Genomic DNA, 10,847 nt, shown 5'->3' with positions numbered 1-10,847 from the left:
CACGTGTCGGGATTTCACAGGAGGTGGGAGTTTTCGCGTGCGTTGTAATTTCGGAATAGCAAGGAGCGGGTTGAGATGGAGGGAGTTGTCGGAGCAGAACGAGACAAAGATATATCTTAAATATTTCGGGCTAACAAGGCGCGGGTTTAAGAGTCGGGAGTTTCGTAGCATGATAGACAAAGACGGTAGCTTGAATTTTCGGCATAACAAGGCGCGGCTTGAAATTTCGAAAGAACAAGCTTGACGTGTACCCAAAAAAAAGACAATTTGCACCTCAACACGCACAACACACACAAACACCATTTAGACTAGAGTAAGGTACACGTGCATTGCACGCATGAGATTTGGCAACCAAATTATGAATAAATACCACATTATAGCATGCAAGCTTTGAGTCATATATGTATGATGTAGATGTTCCTTTAATTCTTATAGTTCATTTCATTCAAAATCATCTAGTTTTTATAAGAAAGCTAATCTATTTTAAGCTTCATGAATTGTGCGTTGTAAGACATAAAGTAAAAACAAATAATGGCAAATCATGTAGAAAAACATTGGGCAATTCTGATACGGAAGATTCTAGAACAAATAAGAAGTGCTTGTGTTTTGATGTTTGTGCATTATGCTAAAGTTCAACCATGGAGTCTTTTAGATTATACATGTGGCGAAATCTGGTGGAATCTAGATGATATCCAACGGCCAGTAGTGCTCAAATTTTCCATTTTGGACCATCGAATTCACCTCATCCAACGACCATCTTTCAAAGTTAAAGTTACCCGCACACAATATAAAAAAATATAAAATATTATATATAGGGGTATAGATATAGATATGTGATGCGAAAGCCGCCCATCATCTCCAATTAGATTAGTGTGTCCATGCTCAGATGCGACGTGGCCAAATGATGTCTGCCATCGGTATCTCAAATTCAAATCAGTCTGACCGTGTTCAATGTGTATACATTACAACATGCTCGTTTCCAAACCACACCGCGCATATCTCCGTTATATTCATGCATGCATGGGTTTCAAAAATCAGGATCTCTTATTCAAAATATTTGAATTCAACTTTACATTGATTATGACCTCACCTATTCTTTTACACCCACACAGTAGTCTTCCCTTTATAATTGTACCACTAACTTTCTCTCGTGCATGCATTCACACACACTACCAGTCGGCATTATCCATCGCACGCATGCAATCTTTTTCTTTAGGTCAGTCTCCCATGAAGGCACACACCCACACACACACCCCTCTCCATCATATCGGGCATTCTTTATCTCTCACGTGTGCATGCGCAATGACCGATGTTCCTCTATGTATGTGTGTATATAGTTAGGTCTTTCATAGTTTTCCACACAAACCGATCAATCGATATATCCAGTGAGGTCTCACCCTCTTTCCCACGTCCACATCGATCAATCTATACCTCTCTATATAGGATTAACATATATAGCTAATACACCCACATTAATTATATATCCAACGTCCCCCTCTCGTCATCCATGCCTTCTGCTTCATCTCTCAGACGCATGCACAATGGCGAAGAGAGGGGCAGTAAGGGCCCTGCCCCCTCCCCCTAACATCACTATATATCGAGACTAATATGAATGTGATCATTAGACAATTGCTGCTAAAATGGTTTAAGTTCATGAATTGACCTTCCTCGTAAAGGATGAGCAATGCTTGGCCCCCTAGCTCATTTATTTTTCATGGCTCTGCCACTGCATGCAACAGCGCACGTGTTCGCCCCCTCTCTCTAAATATCGATCTCGCACTTGTGCATTCCTTCATAGTCTCCCTCCACTCGACCCCTCGCACCATCTTCTAGCCCCCCACCGGATTTTGCCACATGTACAATCTAGCAGACTCCATGGTTGAACTTAAGCATAATGCACAAACCTCAAAGCAACAGTGGTTCTCTTTTGTTCTAGAATCTTCTGTATCATAACTGCCCAAACTTTTTTTCTAGTTGAATTGCCATTATCTGTTTTTACTTTATGCTTTACAACGCACAATTCCATGAATCATAAAATAGATTAAGGGTTTCTTTGATTCAAAGGATTCTCAAAGGAATTTTGGAGGATTCTAATCATTAGGAATTTTTCCTATCTTGGTTGTTTGATTCGTAGGATTGTAAACCATAGGAATTTTTCCATATGATTCATTTGCACTAGATTTCATAGGAAACATCCCATGCACTCAAACCTCTTTGAAAGAATTCTGCGTTTTTTCTATGCACAATCAAACACTCGTACAATCCTGTAGGATTCAAGAAAACATTCCACTATAATCCCATGTTTTTCCTATTCCCACATTCTTAGCTTTTTTATAAAAACAAATTGATTTTGAATGAGATGAACTATAAGAATTAAATGAAGGGCTACATCAGGCATATCTGACTCAGAGCTTACATGCTATAGTGAGGTATTTATTCATAATTTGGTTGCAAAATCTGATGCGTGCAATGCACGTGTACCTTACTAGTACTTCGAGTATGTGCAAAACACGTAAATTAGAATACCAATGGCAGCTACACAATGTCTCTCTTATAGTTCATGAAGCCACATGGCACATGTGGAGGCGTTGTCACAACCTCCTTGCGTGGATTGATCACAGTGACGTGCTGCTGGTTCTAGAAGAATGTACTCGTCCTCCCTGAGCCATACTGGCGGTACATGCACGAAGCGAAAATGTGCACCCACGCCACGCACGCACTCATTCCCTCGCACGCACAAGCGGGTACACGGGCGGACGCAATTTTGTACCAAGATCCACCCCATGTGATAATTTGACATGTGTAAAGTCGTTCACTTCATTGATGGTCAATTAATACAGCGCATGCAAATTGAGTGGACGTGAGGGCGGAAGAAAGACATTATTACTCCACTGTGCGCATGCGAGTAGTTAAATCGTGGGTTGCTAGTAGTACTTCCATTGGTCTCTTCGTATTTTATGCCAATTTTTGACAGTACCATAATATTTACGCATTTGAGCAGTGTAGTACTTGAAATTTATGTTCCGCTAAACTCATCGGGAGCCGTTTCGGGCCTCGAAACCAAAACCATCAATTAATCTTTACCTTGTTCCCATCACATTCGAAAGCCTACTCACACCTACTAGTACGTACCAAACCTGAACGTGTTCCCACTATGCAGGTATTATTACTAGTGCTAGTACTTAGGTTATAAAAAGGGGAACTACCTAACGGAAAATTACTCTACCTTTCCTCCTCATAAGTGCTTCTTCTTTGTCCGTCGTTGCCATGGCCGGTGAGCAGAGCTCTAGGTCGAGAACTACTCGTAACAAGGGAGCGGCAACCAAGGCTACGGAAAAAAAGAGGGCTCGCCGCCATGCAGAGACCTTGAAAGATCTCTCACGGGTAGGCGATGGCTCCCAGGAGCGCCGTAGCCGCGGAGGCGAACATGCCGAGCCGGCGGAGCTGGAGTCGTTATCCCTTGATGGCATGCTCGATCAGCTCAAGAAGCACCTCAATAAGCAGAAGGAGTGCATCCAAGGCTTGATGGAGTTGCTGCAGGAGAGCCTCGACGACATGCCCGCTGAGCTCAATCAGCATGGGGAGTTGACTGCCGGCTTGGTGATGCTGCTGAAGAACAGCATTGCCTCGGAGAAGAAGGCGACCGGTGAAATCCTGCGACTTCAGGAGGACAAGGCGAAGCTCTGCCACGAGATCGACCTGTTGAAGGAGAAGAACGCCGGCTGGAAGAAGCTACATGAGAATAGTAGTTCCTTGATGAAGATGTTGCAGGCCCTCATCATGGAACAAAATGAGGAGTTGGCGAAGCTCCGCATCAAGCACCCGGCTGCTGTCAAGGTACGTAATGCGGCCGTGGAACAAATGATGAAGGCTCGCGTCGAGAAATCCCGCGTCATGGACAGAATGAAGAAGATGGCGGAGGAGACGCGCAAGGAAATGGAGGTCGTGGAGGCAATGAAGAAGCAGTTACGACTCTGCAGCGAATTAGATCATTTGGGGTGATAATCTTCCTTCTTCTTTTTCTCCTGTGTTTCATCTTTTGCTTCGGGTGTTTCGCCGCACGTGTCACGTTCTCTGCGAGGCATGAATAGAACAATGTTTTTTTAGGGAATGAATAGAACAATGCTAATGAGATGACTAGCAATTAGATCATTTTTTATTGCCATATGGCACTGGGCTGCCGTGTTTCGTGCTCCTCCATCGCAGTACTACTCCAGTGGAAAACTTGAGTATACCGGTTGTTTGCTCCTCTTTGATCAGGTCGTCGACGCATTTATACGAGCAGTCAAATCACAAGGCCCCGCCTTCCAGCAGTAATGAGCTGTCAAATCACAAAGGCCCTCGCCTCTCGTGAAACCGACCAAGCTAGACTGCCCCGCCCTCTAGCCTTTTAAAAATGTATACTTTTGTACAGCAGTAGTATCGATGGATTGCGCCATGGAGCAAAACTTGAAATTAAAAAAAAGGTGGTACATATAGAGAGCGCTTGTCGCCAAATTATGCATATACTACTATTAAAAAGGCTAGTCACAATAATGGTGTCCAGCACAACCCACCCCTCAAATAAAACTAAGCACCCTGGAATTCTTTGACAAAACTAAGCACCCTGAAATTCTTTGACAACTAAACTGTTGGCTATATGATGTTGGCCATATATATTGTACGTATATAATGTGAAGAAACGAGTGGTAGTACTATACCAACTAAAAGATGAAATGTAAGAAATACTAGTATGTACATACTGAAGAGTTAAAGTAACAAGAAGAAACATAACATAGTTCTGCTGGGGGGCTCAGCACAACACACCCCTCAAATTAAATTAAGCACACCTGAAATTAAACTTTGCAACTATTCCAGTAGACACTGTATTAGAACAACCATGAGCAACGACACTGCCACCTTACTCGGAGTCCTCGTCCACGTCCTCGACTTCGTCCTTGTCCCTCTTCCTCTTGTCCGATACTTCTTTGCTTGAACCGCACACTTGGCTGCTGCTCTTCATCCAACCCTTGTAGATATTGAAGCAAAGGTAGCCATCCATTGCAGCGTAGTGGATGTGGTCTATATCTAGTACATTCCACTGCCATGCATGACGATGAAACATGTATGGAGGTTTCTCCAGTTTACCATACGAAGGATGAACCATGGCTCCTGCCAGGGTCAGCATTGAAGGCTGACGAGAGGACACCAGCCGATTCTTCTGGAGGCCGAAGGTGTTGCCTACAACGAGGCCTATCTGACGCAGGACTTCTTTGTCGCTACCAAAGTCTACAGTAACGAATTTGACTAGGTTTCTCTCGAGGAAGTTCTTAAAATCCTGGCACTCAACGTCGGCATGGCATATATGGTAGACCAAGCATAAGTCATGCACGCAAACCTGGATCATGGCGGGCTTCTTCCTCTCTTCGTTCTTTAGATCCTTCTCACGTCCCAGGACTGTGGTGTACTCAACATCTAGCCCAGCGACCCACTCATCATCGGAGTCTTCGAACATGTATCTGAAGCGAGAAAGGCATCATTTCACTGTCGTGGAAGAACGGATGTAGATGACATCGAACTCATCACCGGTGATGGTTCTAACCTTGTACTCACCGCCGATCGTGGAGATTTGGGACGCCATGGATTTGGGAGGAGGGTTAGGATTAGTGGAACTGCCATAATGTGAATGGACGGGACGACTAGGAGCGAACCGCCGTAGTATTGAAGGACGTGCGGGGACGAGTAGGAGCGAACTGCCAGCGTGTGAATGGAAGGGCAGTGGCTTTCCATTCTCCCATGATACGGGCTTCCGAGAGCCCTTGCATCTGAGATCGAACGATTGCATGGCGTGATTCTAGACCTATGGGTGAATATCCTATCCTAGAGGGTTATTCTGCAAATTTTCGGCAACTTAGCATGCGACCGTTTGATCTCAGATCCAAGGGCTGCCAGCAGCCCGTATCATGGTCTCGCCTACCACGAGCGTCGCGTCGCTCGCGTGGTCACGCCCTTGAGATTTAACACGGTGCATTAGGCTATCTGATGTTGGCATGTCATACATAGTCATCACTTAGTCACTCATACTACAAGGTTAGCCAAGGAGTGACCTCTTTCAATGAAATGGTGTTGCTAAGTTTGCTTCATTTAATTAGCGACTCAAAATTGTCTTTTCACCTAGATACACGCGCTTAGCACCGTTTCTTCCTTGGGTCACCAAACTAGTCTCTCTCTTCTTGATTAAGTTGCCACATCAGACTTTATGCCTATGTGGCAAGCTTAGCACCTGTAGGAGCAAGTAAAAGTAAGTACAATAGTGCGCTTTACATGGCATTTTTGCATATGTGGAGGAAAGAGAGGCAAGGAAAAAGTGGAGAAGTGGGCTCTCATGCAAGAGCCGGCCTCTACTACATGGTGGAGCATTGGGAGAGGCACCTCTATGGAGGTGGTCAGGAATCGGGAGACTCACGCCGGTCGTAGCGCCGCAGTAAAAATGATAATGGCAAGTCAAATCACAGGGCCCCACCTGTCCAGCAGTAACTCGCTGTCAAATCACACAGCCCTACGTTTGCAACAGCCTACTCCCTTGTCTTCTCGCGTCTTTGTCGAACCGACTAGGCGGAACTACCCCGCCGCCTACCGCATAGGAAAAGTCCCGCCCTCGACTTTTAAATAGTATACAGTATACTAATTTTGTATCCATGGATTGCGCCCGTGCCATGGAGCAAAGCGTCTAGAAAATGGTGGTACACATGTATGAAGTATACAGCACACCCGTCGCGTTCGCGTCGCACCCAGACGGTCGGTCGGTCTGGCACGCTGCTCTTCAAATGGAACGCACGTCATATTGTGTTTGCACACACATGTGTGACGGCAATTGATAACCGACCATAGCCACACTCCCCGGCCCCGCAAGTCGGATGACTTAATAGAAGAGGGAGATGAGCGATAGTACTAGAGAAGTGTTGTACTACGTTGGTGCCTGGATGATCCCTGCAAGACACGGAAGATCAGTTCGTCCATGCATGTGACCAGACTCCAGCAGACACGCCTGGATTGGCTATCATCTACATATCGTGCAGGCTGTGTTGTACATGGCTATAGTTGTGGTGAGAAATCTAAAAAAGCTTTCTTGTCATCTCGCAAAATTAGGTGTCATGTGCTTCGGATCACTGCGAGGGTTAAACAGCGACAACTGAGTTGGGCTACTCATTGGGGGCGCATGCACGAACAGTGACTACTCGGCTGCCATCTAGGTCAAGCCGGCTATGTTAATTAGGACATCTATCGACGGACCCCTTTTCTACGAGTTTATCTTTAATTTGAGCTTTGTTCCTCGTCTAGTTTGTCCGTCGGGATTCATGTTGTCTCCTTTGGGCAGTGAGGTTATGATTTCTTGTCATGTGGCATTTTTTCGTGTTATATGTTATAATCCGGCGCTTCAGATCAAAATGACGACAATTGCGCCTCCGGGTCACGTGCATGAAGACTTCTTGACAGTCATTGACGAGGTCATGTCGGCTCCGGTAGACAAAAGAAAACTACTACTCCACTATATAGGCAGGAGCCTCCGCGCTTGCTTGCTAGTGTTGCTCTCTTCACACTGTCTCAGCCTCTCCAGATATAAACACAACAGTGGTGGCCACTCTCTCTCTCTCTCTCTCTCTTTCTCTCTCTCTCTCTTTCTCTCTCTCTACTCACCGCTGGTCACACATCCAGCCGAATCCTCTCCACCGGGAAGGTAAGATGGTGCAATGTTCACGCGGTCGTCCTCGGCGACGGCCCTTACCCACTGCTGGGCGCGTCCCGATCAGCCTGCCTTGCTGTTCTCTCCCAAGTACCGCTGGCGAGGGAGGGCCTCCGACCCCTTCTTCCTCGCTGTCGTAGTGTGGGCAGATCCGGCCTCCCGCCGCCCACCTAGCGATATCCCAGCGGCCATCAGGTATAACTTCCTTCGAAACCAGCCTTGCTCTACTTCCCAAGCTCCTAACATCGCTGCATTTGTATCTTTTACTATTTCTCAGGCCCCCTCGTAGATAGGATCGATCGGCTGTTCGAAAACCACCTATTTTTTTATGTTTAAGAGGTAAAACTAGTTCATGCACTCAAATCTAGTACTACTTGGTTCAAACAAGGAAGAAAGGGGGTGGGGGTGGGGGAGGATTTGTTACCTGAATCTAGGACTTGGTCAAAAGAGGAAATAATGTGGGCGAAAAGTAGCAGAGACTGGCTATCCAACTGGTCTCTAGGTCTAATAGGGAAATAAAGGGAAACGCAGTACAAACTCAATATAACCCGATCTATTGGTTGAAAAAGGAAAGAAAGTGGGGACTGGGGGACAAGTCAACAGAGTAAGTCAAGCACTAGATTTTCTAGCCTCACACAGTATACGGTGGCTATACCGAACAAAAATGGGACCAACCCAGATATCCTGTTCTGATGTTTGTTGCCCCGAGACACTCTTATGTAATGCCACTGGTAAAATGTAGCAGTCGCACTGTTAAAAGTAAGGACACGTTAAACCAATGTTGTTTTCAATGTAATGCCTCCAGTAATATGAATCAATGGCACTTCTTTACATGTCCTGCTAAAATTTCCCATTAAGATAAGTTGGTTCCTTTCGTTAGAAATGCAACTGTCCTAGTCTGCCTACTCTCCCGTGCCCAAAGTAATGTCGTATTTAATGGTTGTCATAGTTAATCCTAATGCCCACACTAATATCTAGCAATGCCACTGCTTTAGAAATTGCTACTGTCCTTGTAGGATTGCCATTCAGATAAGGAACATGCTTATTTTCATTTGATGCATGTTTCATCACTTGTTAGTCACCCTCCTTTCCACATTTTTTGTGCAAACAGAGATATACATTTCACGCTTGATCTTAGTTGAACTGCACAAATGATATCCAAATTATAGTTGAGCATTCCAGGAGCTTCACAACCAACCTTGATGTTGCTCAATTTTATTGCAACTAATGAAGAAGAAGCTCTGTGGGTTTCATTTTCTGATGGAAATGGAACTGGGGCTGGAGCCCTTTTCTTAAAAAATATTGAAGAAGAAGATGCTAGCTCACGGGACATTGCTTCATTTTAGGTGAACTACACCAAAAGGTCCCATGAATTGAATCATCCATGTTGGTGACTGAAAGAGCCAGCTTCAGCATCCCAGTCTAAGCACCCCCGACCTCCATCCTTGCAACGCACGGTACACCTCGTTTGCCACCTGCTCGACCCTAGTGTCACTGATAAAATGAAGTAATAATACAGTTAAAATAGAGCGAGTGTCATCTCTATCATTTCATTTCCAATGTAGATAAAGAAAGTGCTTCTGTTTATTAATGTATGTTTCATCAACTAGTCCCATTGTTAATGTTTAAGCGTTTCTGCAAACTGGGGTGCTTAATTTTAGTTGATATGTACAAAAATAGAGATTTGAATGTCTCAAGGCGCCTCCTTGTACTACCGTTGTACATTGATGTTCATCACTAGCAGAAGGTGTATTTGGGAGACTTGGGATGATGTCCAGTATGAGGCATACCGTATGAGGCATCGCAGGGCCCATCTCGCCCTCGCAGCATGGCATACTATGATACTATCACAATATTTTCTTCTATTTATTTTGTGTGTTTCATCAACTAGCGCCACTATAATGTAATCATGCTTTTTCATTATCTGTGCAAACAGGGTTATTCAGTTGCATCTTGGTGGAACTGCACAAATGTATGTATGGAACCGGCATATATGCAGAGCGCGAGGTGTTCCAAGTAAAAATTACCGACACCAACCATGCTGCATGCATGCATTGGCATCCACCACCACCAGTGGGATGTGTGGTGCTCTCTGTGGAAGGATCTTTCTCGGCAGCAAATCCTCTAACCAAATACTAGTAGCTTATATTGGTAGTTTTCTAGGGAGTACTCTTTTTTGAAAGAAGCACCAATCTGTTTTTCTTTGTTTGTACACCGTGTCACAACTTTGACCCAAAGGTCCAGAGCTATTTTAGGGTGATTGGTGTAGTACTCGAAGACTGATTGTAAGCATGATTTTCATTAGCTGTCACACTGATTGTAAGCATGAGCAGGTGGAAGATTAGGTTGGTGCGAATCTTACCTTAAACCCTACCGCCGCCGTTGAAACGAGGCGAGCGTCGAGGGAACCGTGGAGAACGGCGGGGAAGTGACGTCGCGCCATCCGGCCTCCTCTTGCGGTGGGAGAACGAATACTCCTGTGGCTCCGGCTGGCTCTGCACCCTCACGAATGGCACACCATACTCGATCGATTCGTTATCCTCTGGGTGCTCGACCTTCGACCTGTACGCCCACCACCTCCGCCTGATTGTCGCCTCGGGCGAATCTGTCTACTCCATCGCCCAAAGGAGATACTCAATGAACTCGAAGGACTGCGGCGTGACTGCCGCCGAGGAGTACATGTACATCGCCGCCCTCATCGCCGCCGTCTCGCTCTTTTGCATACATTGCCACATGGCCCACACCATCCTCAAAATCTCCCACTCATTCTCAAACCAAATAAGGATCTCCTTCAACCTGGCTAACTTTGCCTGGTCGCCGCCGGCGATCTGCCTGATTCGCTGCTGCATCCTCTCCATAGATTTCTTCTGAGTGGTCCGGTGCTAGCTTTGGAAGATGGGAGGAGAGACGAGTGGTCTTGCAATAGACAAGAGGGAGAGGCGAGATGGTGGTTTTGGAATGGAGATGATGGAGAGGAGAGGAGGTGGTTTTGCAATGGAGAAGATCAGAAGAGGGAGAGGTGAGACAATGGTTTTGGAATGGAGATGATGGAGAGGAGAGGAGGTGGTTTTGCAATGGAGAAGATCAGAAGAGGGAGAGGCGAGACGGTGATTTTGGAATGGAG

Source organism: Triticum aestivum, chromosome 3B, assembly GCF_018294505.1.
Source record: "Triticum aestivum cultivar Chinese Spring chromosome 3B, IWGSC CS RefSeq v2.1, whole genome shotgun sequence".
Classification (NCBI taxonomy): domain Eukaryota; kingdom Viridiplantae; phylum Streptophyta; class Magnoliopsida; order Poales; family Poaceae; genus Triticum; species Triticum aestivum.
Note: the sequence above shows the minus strand (reverse complement) of the source record.